General features: G+C 39.8%; 1 long non-coding RNA gene and 1 pseudogene across 1 annotated transcript in view; both read right to left on the bottom strand.

Moving 5' to 3' along the window:
* Positions 1–7,626: 7,626 nt before the first annotated feature.
* Gm35356 overlaps positions 7,627–27,570 on the bottom strand; it is a 38,038-nt gene continuing 18,094 nt past the window's right edge. Inside the window, exon 4 of the long non-coding RNA XR_387455.2 lies at positions 7,627–8,016. This is a non-coding gene — a long non-coding RNA (predicted gene, 35356). The remainder of the gene's footprint in view (positions 8,017–27,570) is intronic.
* Positions 21,454–22,357, bottom strand: Gm18449 (predicted gene, 18449; annotated as a pseudogene).

Raw genomic sequence — 27,570 nt, 5'->3', positions numbered from 1 at the left:
TCAGAGTGGTCTACATACATAGTTTGAGTTCCTGGACAGCCAGAGCTACATAGCGAGACCCTGTCTCAAAAAAGAAAAAAAATAGTATTGTTAAAATAACTATATGTCTATTTGTCTGTATTTTCCATTAAACTGTGTCTTAGTTAGGGTTTTACTGCTGTAAACAAACACCATGACCAAGGCAAGTCTTATAAAAACAACATTTAATTGGGGCTGGCTTATAGGTTCAGAGGTTCAGTCCATTATCATCAAGGTGGGAGCATGGCAGTGTCCAGGCAGGCATGGCACAGGCAGACCTGAGAGTTCTAAGTCTTCATCCAAAGGCTGCTAGTGGAAGACTGACTTCCAGGCAACTAGGGTGAGCATCTTATGCCCACACCCACGGTGACACACCTACTCCAACCAGGTCACACCTATTCCAACAAGTCCACACCTCTAAATGGTACCATTCCCTGGTGCAAAAATAAACAAACCATCGAAAACTGTTATCTTTGTATGACCAGAAACAGTCTGGAAAAAAAATAGTTTTGGAACTACATTGTTTATTAGCAACAAATGCCTGTTGAAGTAGCTCTGTCATCCAGGAACAAAGAAACAGCCCTCCATCACAGACTCCATAAACTAAACCACAGATGATGGTAAAATTGGCTCATGGCTTTAATGAAGAAAGAAAAATGTTATGGAAAAACTAAATCACCCTAGCAAAGTATAAAGTGCATCAGAAAACCGAATAATTGTAATTTCACAAATATTAGCTAATTGTCATTAAAGTACCAAGCTGATGGTGATCACAAAGAACAATGAGGTCATCAAAGACTGAAGCTCCATGAAAAAGTTGCTGTCACCTAATGCACCAAGACAGAGTGAAGTGGTTTCTTTTTCAATAAACTCTTCCTAATAGAATTTGAATTTGGCAAAAATAATCATCTCTATGAATCAGAAATAATGAAAATAAGAACAGGGAGATTATAAGACACTCTGAGTGCAGCACTGTTTGTTCTTGGTTTACTGTTCCAGATAGGAACAAAACAAAACAAAACAAAAAAATCCTTACCAGCAAAGGGACTATGAAATGTCTAAGGAATAGCAGTAAATAATAAGGGTTCTAAGAAAATATTTCTAAATTCACATGCCAAAAATAAATTTTATCATGTCCAAACCTCTTTTACCCCATATTACCTGGTTGCAGAACATACCACTTCAATACCCAAATACAGACTCTTCCTAAAATTTCCTCCCTATTCATTGTGCCTGGATTATTACAATAGGCTCCTAAGTGGCCTTCCCTCTTCTATCTTCCCAATCTCACTTCATTTCTGTGTCCAACAACTCACACACACACATAGACCACACACACACACACACACACACAAACACAAACACACACACACACACACACACACACCACAGTGATCATTTTAAAATGTGTCACACTCTTCAAAATTCTCAAGTAATTTCTATCCCACATTACCGAAAAATAACCCAAATCCTTGCATGTTCTACAGGGATCTTAGTTCCCCAGCAATAACATGACCTTTTGTTTTCCTCTCATTTACCGCCATAACCACCCTCAAACCACAATAAACAATGTAATCACCCTCTCACATTCACCGTGTCGTATTCAGTTCTTGCTCTCCTTCACTACCCAAGGTGCATACTCTTGCCCTGCTTGTGACTGTCCTCTGCTCAAAAGTCCCAAACACCCTTGGATGACTCCATTTAAGATAATGCTGCTGCACCCACTTTTTCTAGTCTCTGCCTTTATTCTTCTTCACAATTTTCACATATTTTGTTTGCTTTCTGTCAATCTCTGTTGTCTACAAGTCCCACCCACTCTCCTCCAAAGAGGAAGGACTTGTATTCAAAAGACCAAGTCTATATTTTAAAAATTACCTTATTTTCCAATATCGTATATTATATGAAAATAGTTTAAGACTTGAACATTTCCCTTTAACCCACCTCTTTTTATAAAAGAAGTTTACAATGCAGATAAAAGGTAGGTCATAAAATATTGCTAAATTGAAACAAATTAACAAATTCTATCCAATTTTTTTGGCAACAGAAGAATCTAAAATTTCAACCCAGGGCAAGAACAGTTAAAAATATATTAATTTCATAAAAATCCCTAATGCCATACAATTTTATTTTATCTCTGTTTCAGGTTAAGAACTCTACCCTTATTCACCTTACATATCTGTGACTTTGTATCATTTGAACTATAATTATTGTGCTGCCTAATGATCAATATGTTACTCTCAACCTAAATACTTGGACTTTTTGTTTAATATATGTCTTAGTTAAGGTCTTACTGCTGTGAACAGACACCATGACCTAGGCAACTCTTATAAAGACAGAAATTTATTGGGGATGGCTTACAGGTTCAGAGGTTCAATGCATTACCATCAAGGTGGGAACATGGCAGCATCCAGCCAAGCATGGTGCAGGAGGAGCTGAGAATTCTACATCTTCATCTGAAGGCTGCTAACAAATTACTGGCTTCCAGGCACCAAGGACAAGGGTATTAAAGCCTGCACCCACAGTGACATACTTAATCCAACAAGGCCACACCTTGCAATAGTGCCACTCCCTGGGTCAAGTATATACAAACCATCACATTCCACTCCCTGACCCCCAGAGACTTGTTCAAACATATGAGTCTATGGGGACCATACCTAAACATAGCATAATGCAAAATACATTTAGCCCAACTTGAGCGCTCATAGTCTATAGCAGTCTCAACAATGTTAATAGTCCAAAGTTCAAGGTCTCTTCTGAAATTCATCCAGTCACTTAACTGTAATCCCCAAAGCAAGACAGGAAACCAGCTGGGCAAACTCCAAACCCTTCATCTCCATTGTCTGATGTCAAAGAGGTCCTCAGATCTCCAAGTCATTTTTCATCTTTGTTGACTACAACACACTTTTTTCTCCTGGACTGGTTCTACTTCCTATTAGCAGCTTTCCTCAGCAGATATCCTATGGCTCAAACATCTTGGGGTCTCCAAGACAACCTCAACTTCACAGCTTCTTGTTCCAGTGTCTGGGATCCACATATAATCTTCTGGGCTCCTCCAAAGTACTGGCATCACTTCTCCAGCTCTGCCCTCTGTAGCACTCTAAGCTCAGGTTGATCCACTCCACTGCTGCTGCTGCTGATCACCCCATGGTACTGGAATCTCCAATATACTGGAGTCTTCTGCTGCAACTAGGCTTCACCAATAACCTCTCATAGGTTCTCTTTATGGTGCCAAGCCTCAACTTCTTTGTATGACTCCTTCAGTCTTGGGCAGTCAACTGCAACTGAGGCTATACCTTCACCAGTGGCCTTCCATGGCCTCTCACAGTGCCAACCCTCAGCTGTTTTTCATGACTCACTCCTTCATGCCTTCAAAACCAGTACCACCTAGGTGACTCTTACACATTATGCAGTATAGCTGCAGCATGAGGTACAATCTTGGCTATCTCTGGAACACAGCTTCTTTGTGCAATCAGAAAATACTTCCCAGAAATTTTCACCTCAGTGATGCTGATCTCTTCTTAATTTCTTATGTCCAGCTAACCAGAATCAAATGTCGCAGTAGTCTCCTCTTCCTAATGATGATAAAGCCAGAAACACATGGCTGAAGCTGCCAAAGTTCTGCTGCTTGCTGGGGCTGGAACATGCCCCCACCCCACCCCACCCCCACCCCTACCCCTGTTCTATTACATCATCACCAGCTTTCTGTTCTCTAACTCCTTCACTGCCTAGCTCAGCTGTCCTGGGACAATTTAATATCTTTGAACACAGTATTCCACTTCCTCATGCTTCTTTAATATACCATCTATATACTTTATGCATTTCCTTTCTAAGCTTTCTATACTTACTCAAAATGTTCTTCATGAGACTTAACCAGAACAAAGTATATGATGGGCATTTCTGAGACTTCCTTTGTCAATGCAATTAATCTGAGTCCCTTCACCTTAGACAGACTCTTCAGACAACGGCAGAACACAGCCATGTTCTTCACCAAAATACTATAAAAACAGTCTCTAGGCCACATACTGAGATTCTTCTCCACTGAAATCTCTTGGGCCAGGTTTGCACAGTTCAAATCACTCACAGCAACAAAGTCTTTCATATTCCTATTAGGATATCTCAATAAGCCCCACTTAAAACATTCTACTGCTTTCCAAATCCAAAATCACCAAATCCACATTCTTCCAAACAAAACCATGGTCAAGCCTATCACAGCAATATCCTAGTACCTACTACCAATTTCTTGGCTAGGGTTTTACTTATGTGAAAAAAACACCATGACCAAGGCAACTCTTATAAAAACATTTTATTGGGGCTGACTTACAGGTTCAGAGGTTCAGTCCATTAACGTCAAAGTGGGAACATGGCAGCATCCAGCCAAGCATGGCACAGGAGGAGTTGAGAGTTCTACATCTTTATCTGAAGGCTGCTAGCAGAATACTGCCTTCCAGGCAGCTATGGATGACTTCCATAATGCCACACCTATTCAAACAATGCCACATCTACCCTTTCAGAGCCACACCTTCTAATAGTGCCACTCCCTCAGCTGAGCATATACAAACCAGCACAATATCCCACTTGTATTATGCAAAATGAGTAAGATAAAAGAAAGAAAACATTTCATAATAATCACTTGTAGAATCTACTATTTCTTTTAAGATTGTCATACTTAGGGAAGTTGATATCTGTGAGTCTCCATTTTCTCATAGGTTGTAAGATAAAAGATTTCAAAAGATTGAAAGACACAATAGAAGAAATGATTACCAGGGGAAAAGAGACTTACAGTGAAATTCACTTAATAAGTAGAAAGTCACTTCCCAAAGTTGTAGTGAAGTGTACATTTTATGACTTAACCTTAAAATGTCTTAAAGTCTTAGTTGGCAACTTTTGAGGGACAAATGAATAAAGAAAGCTCTGATACCATCAATGGATTAATCTATTATGAATTCCTAGCTCAAAAGATTATGAAGAAGTGTAACAATGTTAGAGGGAGTATGTCACTGCAGGCTTTGATGGCCATGTCTTGTTTCTGTAGCCCTTACAATATGTCTCTCTGTACCTTCCCACCATGAAATAGGCAGCCTTACTCCACCCATATTCCCCGTATGTCTACAACAATGGGGGCAAGAGAGCATACAATTAAAACCAAGGAATCAGGAACCAATATAAACCCTTCATCTTTTAAATTACTTATTTTGTCATAGTTACAAAAAGGTGACTGGTAGACCATGTAAAGGAACCAACAAATCAACCAGTCTACAGGAGTTCTCCATAAATTTTGATAAACACACATTTTATTTCTACTGCACCTTTCTGTTGTTTATAAATGGAAAAATACAGCTGCCCAGGATAAGCTTATTCAACATTATAAATGTAACACATCAAACACAATAATTGTTAGTCTGAAAAGTGAGAGACGTGTTGGCTTGTTGGTCTGCATTTTTATGAGTAATAACTTCAGATGTTCATCTGTACTTGTAGAGCAACATAGAATAAGCAAATAACCTCATAAAGGAGTTGGTTGTTTAAGCCAATTTTTGGTAATCCATTCCTTTAATCGAAGCACTTGGGAGGCTGAGGCAGGTGGATCTCTGATTCAAGAACATCCTGGTTGATATTTTGATTACATTACAAACTAACTCTTCTCTCCCACATCACACCTACATGATGTCAAGGTGTTTAAAGGATCAATTTTTAGGATAATTTCATTTCAGTAAATATGTTTATATAGTGGCATATCCTTTTGCTTTTAATATTTCCTGAAAACCAAACATTTAGGGGAAAAAAAAGAGCAGGTGTTATGTCAATAAGGCCAGGATGGTGTCTTTGCCATCTAATGTTTTAAGAATCTTTGAGTATTTTCTGATTACACTCCAAATTAAATGCAAACAGTTGTGTCACAGAGCGCACATTTTCAAATGCCCGCTAGCAGGATGAATGATGATGAGATATGTTAATTATTTGCTCTCTAGTGGCTGTGATTGATTAATTTTGACTGGTACATCTTGTAATGTTATGGAGTACAGTAAATATTAGTCTGTTATTTTCTTTCTGAGCAAGGAAGTCATGCTCACTAATGACGTGCCTCATTTGTAGCTCTTTCTACAAACTGACAATGTGCTGAAAGATTCAAGTAATCCCTTTTTTCCCCAAGTGAATTTCACATTGAGAGTCCAGTGGCAGCCTCAAGTCAAGCGAGTTGGATGATTTTCCCACTTACCCTGCTATCCTCCTGACAGCCCTAACACACCCGTCATGTAAGGCTAAACCTACAGAGGCACCAAAAAAAAAAAAAATCCAGTATTTACATTATCGTCTGTGTTAGAATACATCTTAGGACTATCAAGATGGTCCAATAGGTAAAGCACACAAAGCTGGCAACCTGAGTTTAATGCCTGAGGCCCAAATAGCAGAACGAGAGACCCACTCCAAGACATCAATGTACAGAAAAAGTGGAGGCTGCTAAAGAAGTGGATGGCAATGTGATCACGACATTAAGCAAGAAAATAAGGACAATGTCATCCTGAAAATATCTAGTGGAGGCTCCAGGAAACAGCAGGAGTGATTGTGAGCCTGTCCACTGGAGTCCAGTGCTGGGTCTGGCCACCTGGGCCCCAGGACAAAGGCCAGAATTAGACAGGCTTACCCATTTGCCATGGCAACACAGGAAGGATGGATGCCCTGAACTTAAAAAAAAAAAAAATCTTTTAATCTTCGTGAGGAGATAAAACAGTCTTTCACAACATTCTTGGGAAGGCTCTGACTCATCCTCTGAGGTTGTGACAAATGTGAAATAGGGGAATAAAAAGTGTACCTAGACTATACACCTAAAAACCACTAGTTCCATATAACCTAAATTTCCTGGAATTATAGTCATCTGAAAGTCATGCCTTCATTTCCACAAACATTGTATTTTAATACAGCTAATTATCAGAGATGTGTGTTTAAAAATCCTGCTTAAAATGATGTAATTTGTTCAAAGTTTTAAAGGATCTGACTCCCACACAGTTTGTGCAAAAAAACAAAACTTAACAGCTGTTCTCTAGTATTACTGAAGCACTGAAAGTTAAGAAAATATACTTTTAAGAAAACACACAATCAAAGAAAATACAATTTAATTTAATGCAATTAGGGCTTTGGCTCTGTCTTTCCTGTCTCAACTTTAGTAGACACTGTGAGTAGCTGTTCGCAAGTCAACACATTCCCAAAGTTCTGCCCCATTCATCTGAGACCTGGGATGTCCACCTGTTCTCTTCTCCCTTAACTAGGAAACTGACACCATCTGTAACATACTCATTCTAGAGGTCACCCTCACTGGACCATTGCTATGCATGTCACTTAAACTCTTGGTGGCACTGTAGTGTCCTAAACCTAGAATGTCTTCTAAAGCATGGAGTGTATTGGACACACTGGATTCCTGTACCTTGCTTATAAACCAGATCCCATGAACCTATGCCTAATCGGGTACATTTTTTTCAGATTAAAATAAATGAATCGTTACACCCACTTTATTAATTCAAATGCAATTCATATTAACAACAGATTCCAAAGTCCTAGGACTGCCTCTTCTTCGGCCTGGAACATTCACATACAAGCTCTGAAGTGGAAGGTCTTGATTTAATTAAGTAATTGACTTTGGGGTCTAAATAAAACTAAAGGCACCTAATGTTCCCAAATGTTTTGATGGCAAATTGTAGAATGTAATGAAATTTTACCACCTCCAGTTCCTCCAGCACACACGTTTATCTAGACAGAACAATGTTTCTTAACCTTAGCTCCACTGGCAATTTGGACTGGATAACTCTGATGAGAGGATGACCATGACCTGGGCGTAACAGGCTGTTAGCTGTGGTGGTTAATCTTCAGTGTCAGCACTGCTGGATGTGGAATCTATTAGAAGAGACACCTTTCTGGGTCTAGGTTACCTCACTCAGTGTGATCTTTGTGTTCTCTCTCATTTGAGGCTTCTAGCTCCAAGTCTTCTGATATATCCTTGAGTAACTGCAAGGACAAGGAAAGTATGAAAGACCATTTCAGGGTGAGGGAGGAGGGAAGCAATAGAGAAGGAAATAGCAAGATAAATACAAAGGGAGGGAGTTGGGTCAAATAGCAGTAAGGATGTCTGAAAAATCCATAAGGAATTAATTATGGAACAGTTAATATTACATTAATTATCTACCAAAGAATAATATAATACACATAAGTCTGAATAAAATGTGCATATATATAGTTTAAGTAAGATTTCTCCAACTGAGCTGACAGTGCTCCTGCCAAGAAATAAAGACCATCTTGAAAAAACATTCCAACATAAGGTATAAAGGCCCTCTTTTGAGTCAAGGTTGTCCAAGACATTCCCAAAACATCACAAGCTACTGCTATTGACCTTGTTTGCAAGGTTAAAAATAAGGATTTATTGCTAAAGACACCACATATTTCAGACACAAGGCCCAGAGGTCCCTAGGCTGTATTTGACCTGCAAGTTCTCTTCCCTTTAAGACTAGCTCTTATGGTATCAGAAAGCATCATGCAGGTTTTCAAAAATGTAAGCAACCAACAATTCTTACCATCTGTGACACTTATGAATCACAAGAAGAAGCACAGCATGATAAAGGTGAGGGTACAATAATGACATGCATAACTTGGCAGTAAACAACAGCTTCCTAATTGAATTTCTCTCATCAAGAGAGAACCCATACCTAGTACAGAAATCCAGCCAATTGCCCAGAGATAATGAAGTCATGGATCTTGGAGAAGAACCTAAATCTCTACTTTATTAAAGCAGCATAATCCCTAACTATATTCTAAATATCTGTCCTACCCACAGATAAGTGTAGTCCTCACCTTTCAACAAGGAAACTCTCTTGGCAACAGAGAAAATTATGAAAAATGACAACCAATCAAAATGAACAGTTGTGCAGCCCAGTCCAATGGATACATCTACAATACAACTTCTATATCTAGATTTGAGGATTGCCAAAGAAATGACAGAAAGATTATACCAGATGATTAAGGTTTTTGCTACGAGAGTGTATCTCAAAGGAAGGTCAGAAACTTCACCCATAAGGTCTCACCAACGTATTTGCCTAAACATAAGCTGAACAAGAAAGATGCCGATAAACATGTTAAAGTAGATGGAGTGAGAGCCCATGAGGCCTCAATCCTACACACAAACACACACACACATACACACAAACACACACACACACAAAAAAAAAACTACTACTACCACTACCACTACCACTACTATTACTACCAAATACAGCTCTTCTTTTCCTCTCTTCCTCTCTCCCCATTCTGTCCCTTCTCTCCCCTGTCTCTCCACATGTTCATGGCCAGCCTCTACTCCTCTTCTCTTCCCTGCCCTCCACTCCCCTCCCCTCTTCTCTTCTCTTCAAACAAATACAAGCAAGTAAGAAATACTGAGAACATGCTATCAGGGAAGCACACACCAGTTGGCTATTCAATACCAAATGAACAGCATTGAAAACTTACAACTAACATTATACACACTGAGCAGGTTGTATTTATAGTAACAACAATTAATGAAAAATGAAACTATGAATTTGAAGTTGAGAAAGGAGGAATATTTTTGGAAGGTTTGGGAGGAGGAAAGGGGAGAGAGAAATGATGCAATTATATTATAATCTCAAAAGATAAAAAGAAATACTTTCCAAAGTAAAGACACAGCTTTAGGTGTGTCAACTACAAAAGCCTTTGCAAAAAAGATTAAATGGCCATGAAAGACCCACCCTGAATGTGGGTGGTGATAGCCCGCGGACCATGTTCCCAGACTGAACAAAGAGGGAAAAGATGAATGTGAGCCAAGGACCACAATTTGTCTCTCTCTGCTTCTTGGTACCTAAAAATAAATCTTATCATGATCAAGAACATCATAAGAATAAATGTTGACAAAACATAAAGATAGATGGGCAGTGGCTGTTCTCACTGAGGTATAACAAACATAATAAGAGGTTCAGCATGGTAATGATTAACAGAACACTGTGGAAACAGTGATACAGCTGTGCATGTAACAACCATTACAGGCTAAGAGACTCTACCCGAATCCAGATGGAAGAGTCTAGTTTTCCCTACAGACGATCAATTCTTTAAAATGTGTACACAAAGGAGGGAACGTTCTATTCAGTTCATAGATGAAAAAAAATGAAATCTCAGTGAAAATAAGAACACTATCTAATCTTACTGAGGTAATGAAAATCCCAAATGCAGGTGTATCTGACCGCAAGCCTAAGGCTCTGCAATATTCTATGCTCCCTGATTTTTCTTGTTGAGCAAAGGAATGTAGTGCAGCTCTTTATGTGAAACCATGCTAATGTTTTTCCTCTTTCAGTATTTCATAAGGCAATCAAGACTTTGAGAATTTAAGGATAAATTATCACAAGTTGAGTAAATACATATGGATATGTAAATGCTATTAGAACATATGTGAATGTATTATCCAAGTAGATAACATAATATTACCCTAAGTAAAAAATTAGGAGCTGGATAAAAGTCTACACCCTTCTCACAATCGAATAGGTAAAACACAAGCTAGTATGGCTAAGATAAAAGACATTCTGTATTTTTTTTCTCCTACTCCTCCTTCTAGGTCTTTTGTTTAGTGGTAACTTTATTGTTTTTGTGTCTTCCCAATCTACCATAAGAAAGGTTCCTGGGTGTTAGGAGCTTGTATTTTAAATCTAGTTTTTCATGTGCTGAACATTCAAAAATGAGAACTATCGTTGTATTCCATGCAGACTGACAAATATTTGTCAATCGTTATACTCAATATGTTATACTTTATGTCATACTTATGGAGGCTTGTATTGCATTTTTATATTCCCTTTGTGGTTAGAAAGATTGCAGCCTACAGCACTTTGATATTCCAGTGTCACATGGTGGCAAGTCACAGACAGGAATTCAGATGCAGAGCTCTCAAGCTAAGCAGTCTTTGCAATCATGCTGTGGTTTCATTGGAGGGAATTCTGCTCTAACAATAAACTTTGCAAAATGTCAGCTATATGCTTCACATGGGGACTCAGACATGGTCCCTTTTTCTGTTTAAGTTTGGGGTGAGACAATCACTCTCCTGCCAAGGGAATGGAAATTTCCATATTTTTTTTTCAATTCTCCTCAGAGGAGAAAAGGAAGAGAAAGGTTCGTCAGCCTGCCTGCTTACTTGTGTCACTTGCATTACTCTAGCTTGTTTTGTTTTATTCTGTATTGGTTTGGTTTGGTTTGGTTTGGTTTGGTTTGGTTTGGTTTGGTTTGGTTTGGTTTGGGCTTTGATTTTGGCTCTGAGGCAGGTCTTACTTTATAGCCACAGCTAGCCAGAAACTCATTCTATAGCCCAAGCTGCCTTCAAACTCATGGCAATCCTCTTGCCTTGCCTTTCTGAGACTGGGATTATAGAAATAAAGTACCACACCCAACTTGAATGCTATTTTTGATACATAAAAATAAAACTTTAAAAGTAATGATTGATTTAAGAATGAATCATTCACTGGGCAAGCATTTTCTACCCCACAGTATCCAACTACACAGCAGTGTTTAAAGGAGACACTGAGTTAATTCTACCTAAACAGTGTCACAGTTTTATTAGCATATACATTTTTCACCTTATACCTGAATATTGGAAAACCAGCGGGCAAGAGCTGAAGCCCACACTCTTGGTTTTCTTGATAATGCACTAAAGCCAGCTAGACTCCCAAGCCAAAACAATACACATATTCAGTGGAATCATCCCCCCAATATTTTCTGGTTTTGCTTTAGTTAAATTCAATTTTAAATTATCGAGAGTAAATCATTTTGAAGTGAAAACTTGAGAGTTCTTTCGAAAGTCAGTTGTGCATGATGGTGTTTTGCTGGGACCAATATGTGAAGGATGTTTTCCTGAAGCTGACACAGATGAAACGATGTTTTGCTAAGGCAGACATGTGAAGGAACGTTTTGATGAAGGAGATACAAGTGAAAGGATGCATGCATCCTAAAGCAAGCATGTGAAAGGACACATGATGAAGGATTCTCCCTAATGACATGCATGTATTAGTTGCCCTTACATTTCGTATTTGAAGCCGGGCAGTGGTGGCGCATGCCTTTAATCCCAGCACTTAAGAGGCAAAGGCAGGCAGATTTCTGAGTTTGAGGACAGCCTGGTCTACAGAGTGAGTTCCAGGACAGCCAGGGCTACAACAGAGAAACCACCACCCCAAAGGGGGTGGGGGGAGTCCGTTGTTGAGTTCGATTTGTTGTGACTCCATAGAGAGATATGCACCAAAAACTTCTGGTAGTGCTGGTGGCTTTTTGCCGCACAGACTCAGGCTGTTTGGCAGAGTGATGTGAGCTGATACAGACTCACGTGGAGTTTTGCTGACTCACATTGAGGCAAGACACATGGTGAGAGAAGACAAGTGGAGGACACATGATGTTTGGAGGGAGTATTAAAAAAACCTCAATGGACTGTGAGAGGAGCTTGCATAGCTAGCTCTGTCATGCTTCTTGGTCTCAAGTCTTTGCTGATCTTGGCTTTGCTGAGAGAAGCATGGCAGAGACCTTCTCCTGGTATCCTTGGTGGTTCTGGTCACTCCTGCTCGCTTGTGCCAATTAAGCTGAGGCCTGGCTGTCTCTGCCAAGTTGTGCCACCCCTGCTGGTTCTTGTTTGCTACATCATTACCAGACTGGACTGCTGGTATATTCGTGAAGTGTTTGCAAGCAGATTGAGCTGCCACTGCTGATTCCTGTGCACTCAACTACTGACTTCCTGACAATGCAAATGGGATTTGCTCCAAAGAACAATTTCTAAACAGATCCACTTGCTCTGTATCCTAATGACCTTTCTTTTCCATTACCTCTGGTGGGTGATGGGCTAGAAAGAAGTTTAAAGCATTTAAAAACCATCATTAAAACCAGGCTGAGAACAATCTAAGCTTACACCACTTTGTGGTGTTAATTTACCTCGTGGTTATTGAGTCAAATTTCTAAAGTATTTATAAAGCAGTAAGTTAGAAGACACATATCAGGGATCTACCATAATAAAATGTTTAATATATGTGTAGATGAATTTAGTCCAAAACCACATACTTGGCTAGGTTGAGTGGCTCTACTATTTATGGTTAAATATTTCCACTACCTGGGGCAATTCCTGTTCTGAGAGGCATTTTTGGAACACAGAGTACTAATCTCTTATTTTTAAAACCTGATGAGTAAATGGTAACCATCTAACATCCCCGCCAGGCAGAAAACAAGTGCTAAAAATAGATGGAGGGACACCTTCAAGAGAAATTAAACAACCTGTATAAAGTCATAGCAACCCTTCACAAGCTGGACAAGACTCTAGAGTCTCTTCCTATCATTTCGTAGGGCACTTCTATAACCAATTGCTTCGCATACATCCCTAATTCTCACATCTTTGCTATTTGGATTCCTTGATAAACATCAGGCACATTAATTCTCTACCTACAAGTAGAAATGCAGCATAGAAGAAAAGCACAGAGTATTCCAATGGAGAACAAAATGAGAATTCTCGCTGAGGTTTCAAACCATTTGCTAAATCATGCACCATAAATACTTCTAGCCCTTAATGTTCTCCACAGCATTACTTCATCATTGTCATCCAGGGATTTATTTTTGTTATTATTGTCCTCCCTGCAGAGAGCATTGCCATAACCTCTATTTTATGCAAAATATAATAATCTTATCTTCTCTGATACTAATAAATGATATAAATATCATACCCACAACTCACAGATGTTAGTCTCAATAATAAAGATGTTTGCTTGCATCTGTAAGTTGCTAGTTTCAGAAAAATATTTTAAAGTGGACAAGTTGTTTTCTAAATGGACCTAAAATTTGTTGCAAAAATACATGTGTATGTGTGTGCATATGTGTGTGCAAGTGTGTGTGCATATGCATTTGAATGTGTGTGTGCATATGTGCTTGTGTACCTATGTGAATGTTTTGTGTGTGTGTGTGTGTTTGTGTCTTTGGGTATATACAAAGAACAATACAATTTGGATATATACAAAGAACAATACAATTTGGGTATATACAAAGAACAATATAAAATGGCAGTTGTTTGAATGAGAAATGTCCCCCACAGTCTTGGCATTTGAACAGTTAATCCCCGGCTGGTGGAGCTGTTTGGGAAGATGTAGGTGGTATGGCCTTACTGGAGCAGGCATGTCCCTGGGGGCTGGCTTGGGGAACTTAAGGTTTCTCACGCTTCAGTTTGTACTCTGTGCTTCATGTTTTAGATTAAAGTTGTGCGCTCTGAGTTTCATGTTTCTGCCACCTACTGTCGTGCTGTCCGTAGCATTTAGAATCCTCTGGAACCAAAACCCCAAATAAACTTTCTTCTAATTTACCTTGACAGTGGTGTTTTATCACAGCAACAGAAAAGTAACTCATTCATACATCTAAATCTGTCATTAAAATCAGGCTAAGATTGTACCTGAATTTTTAGTTTATGAATGTGACGTGATAGAACTTAGACTTTACACACCGATCTTTTTAGAGTACTTTGAACTCAAACCATATTTATTTACTTTTACCCGATTTGCAGTATTATCGATCAAACCTAGAGCCTAGTACATGCTAGACAGTCTAACAGTAAGCTACAACCTAGCCCATTTTGCAATTACTGCTAGTTTGAGGTTCTTGTTGATTGTAGCATAACTGACCACTGGACTTATTTTTTACAAAAAAAAGTAAGATGAATCTATTCTCTTTTTACACTTGAAACAGTTTGACTAAATCCTAAATTAATTTTTGAAAGTACTCACCTTGGTCTTTTGTAGTCTCTTGTGTAATAATGTTCTCACATATTCCAATAAACTCATGTGTGTACACCCATAGACACATAATTCTGTATTAATTGCCTAAAATCACCTTATTTTAAAATTTCAGCATTTTCCCTTTTCCTGAGTAATTTCATCTCTAATTATCACATCTTCATAATAATTTTTAAATTTAATTCTTTTACACTGTGTGATAGCTTCTTTTATGTGAAAATGGAGCCAAGGTGTAATATTATTGCTAGCTGTTACGGTTTGAATATGAATTTTCATATGAAGGTTTATGTTTAAAGCTTGAATCTTGTAGTATTTTAAGAAAGGGCTGACTTAGTAGAGACTAACTTCACCAGTGGGTTGACCTTGAATAATTAAAGAATAGAGCCCAAGATGTCAAGGACACTATAAGAAAACCTACAGAATCAACCAACCTGGGAACGTAGGTGCTCACAGAGACTGAACCATCAACCAGAGAGCATACATGGGATGTACCTTGGCCCCCACACATATGTAGAACCTAACACATGCTAGACAGGCATTCTAACAGTAAGCTATAACCTAGCCCATTTTGCAATTATTACTAGTTTGAGGTTCTTATTGTTGATTATAGCGTAACTGACCACTGGGCTTTGGTATAGCTGTCTCCTTTGAGGCTATGCCAGTGCCTGGCAAATACAGAAGTGGATGCTTACAGTCATCTATAAGATGGAACACAGGGCCCCCAATGGAGAAGCTAGAGAAAGCACCCAAGGAGCTGAAGGGGTCTGCAATCCTATAGGTGGAACAACATTATGAACTACCCAGTACCCCCAGAGCTCATGTCTCTAGCTGCATATGTAGCAGAAGATGGCCTAGTCAGCCATCACTGGGAAGAGAGGCCCCTTGGTATTGCAAACTTTGTATGCCCCAGTACAGGGGAATGCCAGGGCCAAGAAGCAGGAGTGAGTGAGTAGGGGAGCAGGGTGGGGGGAGGATATAGGGAACTTTTGGGATAGCATTGGAAATGTATATAAAGAAAATATCTTTTTTTAAAAATATTTTTTATTAGGTATATTCCTCATTTACATTTCCAATGCTATCCCAAAAGTCCCCCATACCCTCCCCCCCACTCCCCTACCCACCCACTCCCACCTTTTGGCCCTGGCGTTCCCCTGTACTGGGGCATATACAGTTTGCAAGTCCAATGGGCCTCTCTTTCCAGTGATGGCCGACTAGGCCATCTTTTGATACATATGCAGCTAGAGTCAAGAGCTCCGGGGTACTGGTTAGTTCATAATGTTGTTCCACCTATAAGGTTGCAGATCCCTTTAGCTCCTTGGGTACTTTCTCTAGCTCCTCCATTGGGGGCCCTGTGATCCATCCAATAGCTGACTGTGAGCATCCACTTCTGTGTTTGCTAGGCCCCGGCATAGTCTCACAAGAGACAGCTATATCTGGGTCCTTTCAGCAAAATCTTGCTAGTTTATGCAATGGTGTCAGCAGTTGGAAGCTGATTATGGGATGGATCCCTGGATATGGCAGTCTCTAGATGGTCCATCCTTTCATCACAGCTCCAAACTTTGTCTCTGTAACTCCTTCCATGGGTGTTTTGTTCCCAATTCTAAGAAGGGGCAAATCTAAAAAAAAAAAAAAAAAAAAAAAAAAAAAAAAAAAAAAAAAAAAGGAATACTTCCAAAAAAAAAAGAAAAAAAGAAAAAAAAAGTAACAACTAGGTGAACAGCTTGGTCCTCATGTGAGAGTTCTAACAGGATGAGTAGGAGCTGTCTCTGACTCTGTTGCCTGCCTTTGGATCCCTTTCTCACAACTGGACAGGCTTATCTAGCCTCAATAGAAGAAGATGCACACAGTCCTACTACAACTTGATATGCCAAGGTGGGTTGATATCAATGAGAGATCTCTGCTTCTCTGTGGAGAAAGGAAGGGGGCATAGGGACAGAGGAGATGAGAGGAAGAGACTAGGAGGAAAGGACAGAAAGGAAGCTCTCATCATGGTGTAAAGTAAATTAATTAATTAAAAAAAAAGAAAAATGAATTTACTGATGAGTTCATAGCTGAATGGGTTACTAGAAACTGGTACTTAGCAGGGAGGAAGCTACTGGGCATGTCCTTTTGAAGATGATATTGGTCCCTAATGTCTTCAATGAGCATCTTTCCTCTATCACACCTTTCCACCATATATGCCTAAGAGCAATAGAAACTCTCATAGACTAGACCCTCTTAAATATAAGCTAAATTGAGCTTTTTTCACATTTTAAATTAAGTTATACATTGGTCACAGGAAAAGAGATTTGACTAGTACAGTGGGTGTGCCTAAGCACACGTTTTCCCAAGAGAAGGGCTCTTGCTCTGATGCACTGAGTAAAGCATGTGGCACTCCTCATTGTGGGTGGGTGTGGCTATTTGAAAAAGAATGGCCCCCATGGGCTTATATATTTACAGGCTTGATCCCCCATTGAAGAGCAGTGAGGGAAGAATTCAGAGGTGTGACCTTGTTGGAGGAGGTGTGGCCTTTTTGAAGAAGGTCTGTCACTGTGTAAGTTTTGAGGTTTCAAAATCCCAAACCCTGGTCCAGGTCCAACCTCTCTCTCTCCCCTCTCCTCTTCTCTCCCCCTCTCACCTCCTTCCCCCCCTCTCTTCCCTTCTCTTTTTCCCTCTCTCTCCCCCCTCTCTCCTTCTCTCTCCTTCTCTCCCTCTATCCCTCCCTCCCTCCATCAATTCTGTCTATTAACAGATCAAGATGTCGCACTTGGCTACTTCCTCAGTACCACAAGATGTAAAGGACACTAAGAAAACCTACAGAATCAATCAACCTGGGAACATAGGTGCTCACAGAGACTGAACCATCAACCAGAGAACATACCTTCTTCCATGTTCTTGCAACCATGCTCCCCACCATGATGATAATGGACTAAACTTCTACACTGAAAACAAGCTACCAATTCAGTGCTATCTCTGATAAGAGTTTCCTTGGTCATGGTCTTCACAGAAGTGAACTACATGACTAAGACAGTAGGCATCATCCAATCCATTAAATATACAGAGAAATATTGATTGTGCTTTCTTGACTGGCTCAGAAGCCAATAGACATTGATCTTCCTGACCTCAGAACTGAACATACAACCATCAGAGTGCCAGGCTCTCAGGCCTTCAAACTCAGACTGAATTTGTACTCCTATCTCTGCTTACAGATGACAGACTATAGGAGTTTTTAGTCTCCAAAATCGCATGAGCTATTCCTATAGTATCAATCATATGTATATGAGAGAGAATATATGTATATGAGAGGGTATATACCCTAACATATGTGTGTATTTACATTAAAAGGGTATGCAGGTAGTCAGTATGCATATACATTAATATGTATGTATATGCAGAGAAAGAACAAATTGATGCTTTACAAGATAATTTCTGAAATAAGCAATAAAAAGTATGTAATTGAAAGAATGAATATTCCATAGTGGAGAACAAGAGAAAAATCAGTGAGCTATGGGATGTGCTGAAAAGTTGCTTCGCATCCATTCAGAGAAGGATCTTAAATATCCAAGTCAAGATGTTTGAATCTTAACTGTTGAAAACTGGGACCACTACAAAATTTGGGAAGGGTAAAAGTAACCAAATAATGGTTTCAGGAAAGTAACCATGACATTATAGAAGATAATAGAATGGAGATAAGGCTCAATTTACAGGAGAATTAAAAATAGAAAACTCTGTTTAGGAAATTTCCCCCAGTGCCAATGAGTTCAAGGCTCTTTCCCACTTTCTCTTCTATTAGATTCAGTGTATCTGGTTTTATATTGAGGTCCTTGATCCACTTGGACTTGAGCTTTGTACAAGGTGACAAATATGGGTCTATTTTCATTCTTCTACATACAGACAGCCAGTTGTACTCACTAATAAGTGGATATTAGGAAGAAGAAGAAGAAGAAGAAGAAGAAGAAGAAGAAGAAGGAGGAGGAGGAGGAGGAGGAGGAGGAGGAGGAGGAAGAAAGAGAGGGAGAGGGAGGGGAAGGGAAGGAAGGGGGAGGGGGAGGGAGAGAGGGAGAGAAGGAGAGGGAGGGGAGGGGGAGGAGGAGGAGGAGGAGGAGGAGGAGGAGGAGGAGGAGGAGGAGAAAAAGAAACAAGATACAGTCCACAGAACTCAAAAAACTCAACAAACTGAAGTATCCAAGTGAGGACGCCTCAGTCCCACTTGGGAGAGAGAAGAAAGCAATCACAAGTTGAGAGGGTTGGAGGGACCTGGGAGAGAAAGAGGAAGAGGGGGGAGTGGGGGGAGAGGGGAACCTGATCTGATATTGGGTAAGGGAAAAGAACTGAAGCCCTGAGGGCCAGCAGAAAGAATGTAAACAGGCAACCTCAGGAAATAGGAGGTTGGGGGGAGCCTCCAGAATGCACCAGAGACCTGGGAGGTGAGAGACTCCCAGGACTCAAAGGGAGGAACCTTAGATGAAATGCCTGATAGTAGGGAGAGGGAACTTAGAGAGCCCACCTCCAGCAGGGAGACAGTACTTCAAGTGAGGGATGGGGTTGCCATACCACAGTCACACCTCTGACCCTTAATTGTTCCTGTCTGAAAGAATTACAGGGATGGAAATGGAGAGGAGCCTGAGGAAAAAAAGTCCAAAGTGGGATCCAGCTCAAGGGGAGGTCCCAAGGCCGGACACTATTACTGAGGCTATGAAGCACTCACGAAAAGGGATCTATCATGACTGCCCTCCAAAAGACCCAACAAGCAACTGAAATAGTCAGATGCAGACATTTGCACCCAACCAATAGACAGAAGCAGTTGACCCCTGTTGTTGAATTAGGGAAGGCTGAAAGAAGCTGAAGAGAAGGGTGACCCTGTAGGAGGACCAGCAGTCTTAATTAATCTGGACCCCTGAGATCTTTTAAACACTGGACCACCAAACAGACAGCATACACCAGCTGATATAAGGCTCCCAACACAGAGACAGTAGAGGACTTCTGGGTCTGTGTTTATTCAGAAATGATGCACCTAACCCTCAAGAGACTGGAAGACCCAGGGAGTTTAGAGGTCATGTGGTGTGGGGGTGGAGGCATACACCTGGAGATGGGGAGGAGATGTGGAACGTGGTGCAATCAGAAGGTGGATGAGGGTGGGGGTGGGGTGGAATATGGAGTGTAAAAAATGAATTAAAAATAAAAAAATAATAAAATAAATAAAATTTAAAATTAAATTAAATTTTAAAAAAATAGAAAATGCAGTAACAAGTGGGAAAATGCCATAAGGAATGTCGTAGTGCGGAAATACTGTAACTAAATATTAACTAGACAAACACAGAAGAAGATTCAAAACATGAGATCCTGAGACTTCAGATACGTGTGACTTACTGATGACAAAATAAAATCAACTGAGGTGTTAAATTTGAGAATAAGCTAAGTTTAAATATGCCATCTGCTTCTGGGAAAACTAATATACAAAGATAGAGCTGAAAATCAGATATATGGATATGGCATTAAGAAGGACACGTAAAGTGGATTCGTCAAGGCTGTCCATAGACATAATCAGAAGACATAAAGATACGTGCATTTATATGTGTTTATACTTATTCCTTTCTGCCCTATTGACATCAAAATACAAGCTAACTGTAATGTCCTGTAAAATGTCTGAGTCAGAATGGGAGCCTTCCTCCTCTTCTCATTCCAACCCATGTGGATCTCTGCTCTGAAACCTATTAAGTTTCTCTTTTAAATTATATTAGGTTCAGCTCAACCTAATAAATATTTATTAAGAGGGATACTAGGAGAAACCAAATGAGTCAGTGTCTCTCCTCAAAAATGTACAGTGTAAACAACGAAAGACAGCATGCAGCCTGTATCATCAAAAGATACAAACAAGGTGCTGTAGAGGATGAAGGGAAATAAATCTTGATTATGCCTTATCCTTCACAGAAGAACAAATTCTCTCTATCTCTACCTCTATGTCTACCTTTCCTCTACCTCTAGACTCTCAGTAGATAATCACTAAAAATATTAAAGCTACTCACTAACACTAGGCTCAAGCCAAAGGCCAGAACTTCCTAGTGCCATGTTCTAGTCTCAAGGAACATAGATATGGGTGAGGACCACTGTCAAAATTCTTAATTGATTTTGTAAATTGGTAAGTTCATATGATAAATCTTCGAAAGAACAGTGCTAAGTAAAACCTAAGACCACAGATATGATTGATAACAGCAGCTGTGCATTAAGCAACTGACTTAATTGCCACATCACTCACCAGCCTTCCACATGGAAACAATGCAAGTAAAAATATCTAAATGGTTAATATTTATGGGGTTTTTCATTAATTAATTTATTCATTTTACATCCTGATTGCAGTTCCCCTCTCCTCCCCCCACCCAGTTCCCCTTCTCATACCCCTCCCCCCATCATCTCTCCCCTTCACCTCAAGGGGTAGGTGGGTTGATGTCTTTATTTTTCCATTGGGAGTCCTGCCTAATCATTGGAGGTGGGAGAAGGGGAGGTCCTACCCACTGGGTACCTCAAGTCACTGCAGGACTAGGCACATCCTCTCCCACTAAGGCCAGACAAGCAGTACAGTTAGAGGAGCAGGATCAACAGGCAGGCACAGAGTCAGGGTAAGCCTCTGCTCATTGTTGGTGGACCCACATGAAGACCAAGTTGTATATCTGTTACATATGTGCGGGGTACAGGCTAGGTCCAGCCTTTGGTTGGTGTTTATGTCTATGGAAGGCCCTGAGCGGCAAGATTAGTTGACTCTGTTGGTCTTCCTGTGGAGTCCCTGTCCCCTCTGGGTTCCTCAGTCCTTCCCCCAACAAGACTTCCTGACCTCAGTCTAATGTTTGACTGTGGGTCTCTTCATCTGTTCTAGACTAACAGATACAAACATAACCTGAGGCTCCAATGTAGTTGAAGGAGGATGGCGGGCCTGCAATTTGTACCTTTTGATCCTCTGAGGACAGCTCAGCATATTAGGTCTCCCCTCCCCACCTCCAAACTAACAAGGGTTGCTACTGCAGTCATTTCTGTCCGTCTCATACAGGGCACCTGTATATCCAGGCCAGAAGTGACAAATATAGATGACAACAGTGTCTTCACATGTATCATTGTGACAAGGCTTTGACAAATAAAGAAGCCAATTCAAATCTCACAGTGTGCTCCTGTGAACCCACTACCCATGCGGTCACAGTAGGAGTTGTCTCCATCCAGACAGAGATCCATGGAGACATGGCTGACTGGAACATTCATCAAAGATGAGTTCACAGTGGTCTCCAAGGAATCCAGGTACATATTCACAGAAGTAAGCCCCGAAAAGTATCCTGACACCTGGCACGATGTAGACCTGGCTGGAACATTCCACATTCTAACTCACAACTCCCATCAGAATACTCTTGACGACAGACACACATCAGATCAGATGTGTAGGGATCAGAAACACATTCATCCACTCCCAAGTCACAATGCCTGCCTTGGTATCCAGGCACAGAGAAGCAGGAGTAGCCATTGGTTCCATCTTGTCACGCACCCCCATTGTGGCAAGGGCTGGAAGCACACTCCTGATCTGTCTCACAGAACCTTCATTGTAGTGGAAATGCAAACTTGTACAACCACTCTAGAAATAAATGTGATGGTTTCTCAGAAATTTGGATATAGTTCTACCTCAAGATTCATCTATACCATTCCTAGATATACCCAAAAGATATTCCACCATATACAAGGAAAATTTTTCCGCTACATTCATAGAAGCTTTATTTGTAATAGCCAGAAACTGGAAACTCAGATGGACCTGAACAGAAGAGTGGATAAAGAAAATGTGATTCATTTACACAATGGAATACTACTCAGCTGTTAAAAACAAGGACATTGTCAATTGGCAGGCAAATGGACAGAACTAAAAATTATCATCCTGAGTGTGGTAACTCAGAACCAAAAGGACATGCATGGTACTCACTGTAAGTGGACATTAGCCACAAAGTTCAGGATTACCCACCCTACAGTCTACAGACCCAAAGAAACTAGATAATAAGGAGGGCCTAAGGTAGGATGCTTGAATCTCACTCAGAAGGGGAAATAAAGTTGTCTTTGGAGGTAGATGGAGGGAGAGGATGGGTAGGAAAGTGAATGGAGAAGGAAATGGGGGAATCAGATGTACATAAAGAGGGGGCTTGGAGAGTGACTTGAAATTGGCAGGGTTGGGGAAAGCATCTCTAAGATGTGCCAGAAACCTGAGATGAGGGAGGCTTAGAGAGTCTACTAGGGTGACTCTAGCTGAGACACCTAACAGTGGGGATACGGAACCCGAAGTGGCCACCTCCTGTAGCCAAACAGGACTCCCAGTAAAGAGATAAGGACAACAACCCATGTAAAACACAAGAAGTACAGGGACAAAGATGTCACAGAAACTGAGGAGTGGCAAACCAATGATCGAATGGCCCAACTTGAAATCTATCCCATGGGGCAAGAACCAGTCCCTGATGCTATTAATAGTACTCTGCTATGCTTGCAGACAGATGCTTAGCATAACTGTCCTTGGAAAGGCTCTACCCAGCAGCTATTTTTTTTTAAATAATAGTGACTCTTTTGGTTAAGCAGTCAAGTAGTAGTGAGAAAACCTAGCCCAGGGTACACATTTCTCCACTGCCACATAAGACCCTTCATGGGAGCCAATCCAAGGGTCTATGGGCTGCTTTCTGCATGTAGGCACAATGCCAGCTTAGTAAGTTAGGGCTAAAAGGCCGCCTAAGCTAACACTTTATGTTATGGATCTCCAGGCCTGCAAGAGATCAGATGAGCTATGACTAATTCAGACAAACGGGCCCTGTGAGCTCTCATGGTTGCAAGGCAGATATTAATTTCTTAAACTGAATTATGCTAAAATTTTCACATGTTCTCAGAATCCACCCTAACAAATGCCTAAGTACAATGTTACTCAGGGATTCCTTTTAGAGGATGTTCTTAGTGGGATCAACAAATGAATATCATTTTAACACATACGTGATGATCATTTTGCAAAGACTACAGATATGTTGCAAAATATAAAATGAAAATACTTGATTTCACAGATTTGTAGGCAAGATAGGCAATTTGATGATAAGTCATCTCAGTGACAAATATAATTACCTCAAGATTATCTTAAAATTAAAGCAATTTCCTCTGCCTTCAATTTTCCAGCACTTTGAAGTGAACCAACAAGTAAGTAGATAGAACAACTGAGTGACTATCAGTCCACTGGTCCCACCTTCCTTCTATCAAGGCTCTCTATGAAGAAGACATTTGGGATCTCAATAATAAACCCCATATTAGTAGATGTAAAATTTAATTTATTTTTTTAATTGAAAATAGATTTTTTTTCTCACAGAATGTATGTTATGGTTTCTGCTTTCTCTTCTCCTCCCAGTTCCTCCCCACCTCCTTTCCCAACTGAATCTACCCCCTTTCTGTCTCACATTAGAAAGCAAACACGCTTTTAAGAGATTATAATAATATACAATATGATCATATGATAAAACTAACATATCAGAATAAGACAAAACAAACAGAAGGGGGGAAGCCCAAGAGAAGGCACAAGAAACAAAGACACATTCATTTGCACACTCAGGAATCTCATAAAAAATACCTATAGGGTTAAAAAAAAAAAGAGAATGAGAATGAAAATAAAAAATGAGATAAACATTTAAAAGACATTCTACTATACTCATAGATCAGGAGCTTCCTCCTGCAGCAGATAGGAACAGATATAGAGACCCACAACCAGACATTGAGTAGAGAGCGAAAGACCTTCATTGGAACATTAGGACATAAATGTGTCGACCAAATCCCTTCCCTGAGGGGTCAGGGAGCCCCATAGAAGAGAAGGACAAAGGAGTAGAAAAGCTGAAAGGGCTGGAGTACACCAAGAAAACAAGGCCCTCTGAAGGAATCCACAAGTGTGAAGCACATAGAAACTCAGAAACTGAAGCAGCGGGCAGAGCACCTGCACAGTCTGCTGAAAGGCGAAGGGACACATGCCCTCATCCCTAACCCAGAAGGTATCACTAACTGATAACCATTGCAAACTAAAATTCAGTTTCCTCTGTGGGAGTCTCACTGAGGAAACAAACTACTCTTAAGGGTAGGATGTATGCCCAGCACTAGATGGCTAGCAGAAAATGAACCCAACCACATCTGTGGAAGGTCTCATAATGTCATGTCAAGACTTTTCCTTTTTTAATGAATTAATTTAGAAGTTGAATCCTTTACAATTATAACATACAGGAATCATTTCCTGAAAGTTTATTGATGTTTTCTGAATCATTTTTCTTTATGCAGAACGGAAAATAATAAAGAATTGAAATGGTCAAGACTTCATTTTGTATTTGCTTATAAGGCTTTCAGCCAGCTAATCCCTCCCCAAATGGTCATATCTGCCTTGGCAGCCCATCTGAGATTTCCATGGCCTTGACCATGATCCAGGTGTATTAACCAAAATAATTAAAATAAACTATAATAACTAAAAACATATAACTCAAAAATAATTTTCTTGTTATGTCTGAAATAATTACTCTGCTTTGCCAGGAATGAAAATTTCAAGGTTACTCTGAACCTAATCTAACATGGGTATAAATAATGGTCTTGGTAGTGTTTTCTTCTTAAATTGCTATATTCTTGAGCTTGGTCACCAAGAAACTTTTCAGAGGTGCAGGACCAGTCTTGCTCTGGCCATTAATGAAATGATTAAAACCTCTAATTGGCTTTAATCTGCATTGTTGCTGATAACCATCTTGCATATATATATATGCAAGTAGTATAAATCAAAAAGAAATCTCTGGATTTCAGTTCCTATCAGATAATTTATTACTATTGTTTAGCTAAATTGATACAGTATCAAGCTTCCTTCTAAATATTTATGTTTATTTCCATAGACAAATGTTATTCTCAGCTTTAATCAAAGAAGAGGCTCTTTCCAGGAAATAGTGATGAATACAAAGACTTATGGAAGCTCACAGTGTTGAGAATGAAAGAGAGTTGAATACTCAGCACCAAACAAGCTATCTATACCACCCCCTCCAAGGCTCAGGAAACATCACTGAAAGGGCCCACTTCTGTGCAGTCCAAGTGTAGGCAAGCACAGCTACTATAAGATATGGTTGCAATGTCTGTGAGAATATGATTGCAGAATATGGTATGTCTGTGCCATAACCAGCACATACTATTTTGCAGCCTTTCTCCCTATCATCCAGCTTGGCTCTTATGTTTTTTTCTGCCTGTGCCTCCCTGTTGAACTAGTGACAACTGACAAGATTCTGGGAGAGAGTGGTTATTTTCTTTAGCTGTGTACCTTCTGTTGCATAGCTACCAGGCTTCAATGGAGAGTTTCAAAGCCATGTTCACGCAGACACTTCCCGCAGAACAAAAAAATCATGAGGGTGGCAAAGGAACTTGTAGGGAAAAGAAGGACTGGTGAGTGTGGGAAAGGGATATAAAGCCAGGGCAAGAACAATCAAAATAAGTTATATACAGGAATGAATTGCCAGAGAACAGACTTAATAAATAAAAACATAATTAAAACATCTTAAGAGCCATAAACATTAAAGGTTATTTAATAATATTTACATTTACTAGAATAAAAGATAAACAAGTGACACTGTAGGAATTATCATGATGCCGTCCATAATTAGGATGGATCTTCCTACCTCAATTGGCCAAATCTAGAATACTCTTACAGACATGCCACATGCTTGTCTTTTGGATTATTCTAGATCCTGTCAAACTGTCAATTGATATTAACTATCAAAGTAGCACAACAACAAGATGTTAAACTAAGCACTATCTCTAGTTCCAAGCTAATAATGGGTATGTATAATTCCAAGTAGTCCATGAACATCAACGATTGTGATTAGTATATGGATTCTTTTCTCACTTTTTATCATGACCATCAGGTAACAAAGAAGATAAAACAACCTGCTTTGAATCTTCAACATAAATCTGTCTCCTCTTTGGTATTAGCTTGTTTTTAGGTTGTCTCACCTATTACCTGCTCTAAGTAGGCTAATTATGTAACATCATTTATCTAAAAGTTCCATTGATTTTTTTCTCTGTGCACATGGCTCAAAAACAGGCCCACTTATTAATAGACCTTTCTGTGTTTTCATTTTTAAGTTGGAAAGTACCAAACAAATGGAAAACCCTAACAGTAGGAGAACACTTGCCAAAATCAGTGAACAAAATTACAGTGTGACACTCTTGATCTAGAAATAGACTGAAATTTAATCATTTCCTTTGAAGGGAAACAAAATGAAAATGGCATTAAATAGCTGCCTCAAATAAGTCATCTTTTTTGGAAAGAAAAAAATATATGAGCACATTTCCCAGTATCTGGTGAGGCTGCCAGTCAGTTCTCTGCCTCAGACATCATAAAGCCCAAGAACAGAGAGAACCTGTCAGAACAGAGTTATCTACACCTCATTTATTCCTTGACCTTTCCATGTGCACAAGAAATTTGGATCACACCAACAGTCCCCCAAGGTCAGTTCTCAACAGCACACATTTGATCATAAACACTGTGGATTTAGGAGCTGCCAACTGTGTAGTCTGAGCCATGCCATTATAAGTTAGAGGAGCTAAATTTTCCTTGAGCTGCATTTCTACTCTGACAGATTCAAGATGCATTCATGACAATGCTTGGTTTTTACCAAAACTGCTGATTATCCTCTGTAAACACCACGGATAACAATAAATGTTGCATACAGTGGCATGTGGGTTTATTCCCAAGAATATGCCAGGAATACAAATAATATTCAAACTGGTGTTT

The sequence above is a fragment of the Mus musculus genome, chromosome 1 (assembly GCF_000001635.26).
Source record: "Mus musculus strain C57BL/6J chromosome 1, GRCm38.p6 C57BL/6J".
Lineage (NCBI taxonomy): Eukaryota > Metazoa > Chordata > Mammalia > Rodentia > Muridae > Mus > Mus musculus.
Note: the sequence above shows the minus strand (reverse complement) of the source record. Positions and strands in the feature narration are given on the sequence as shown.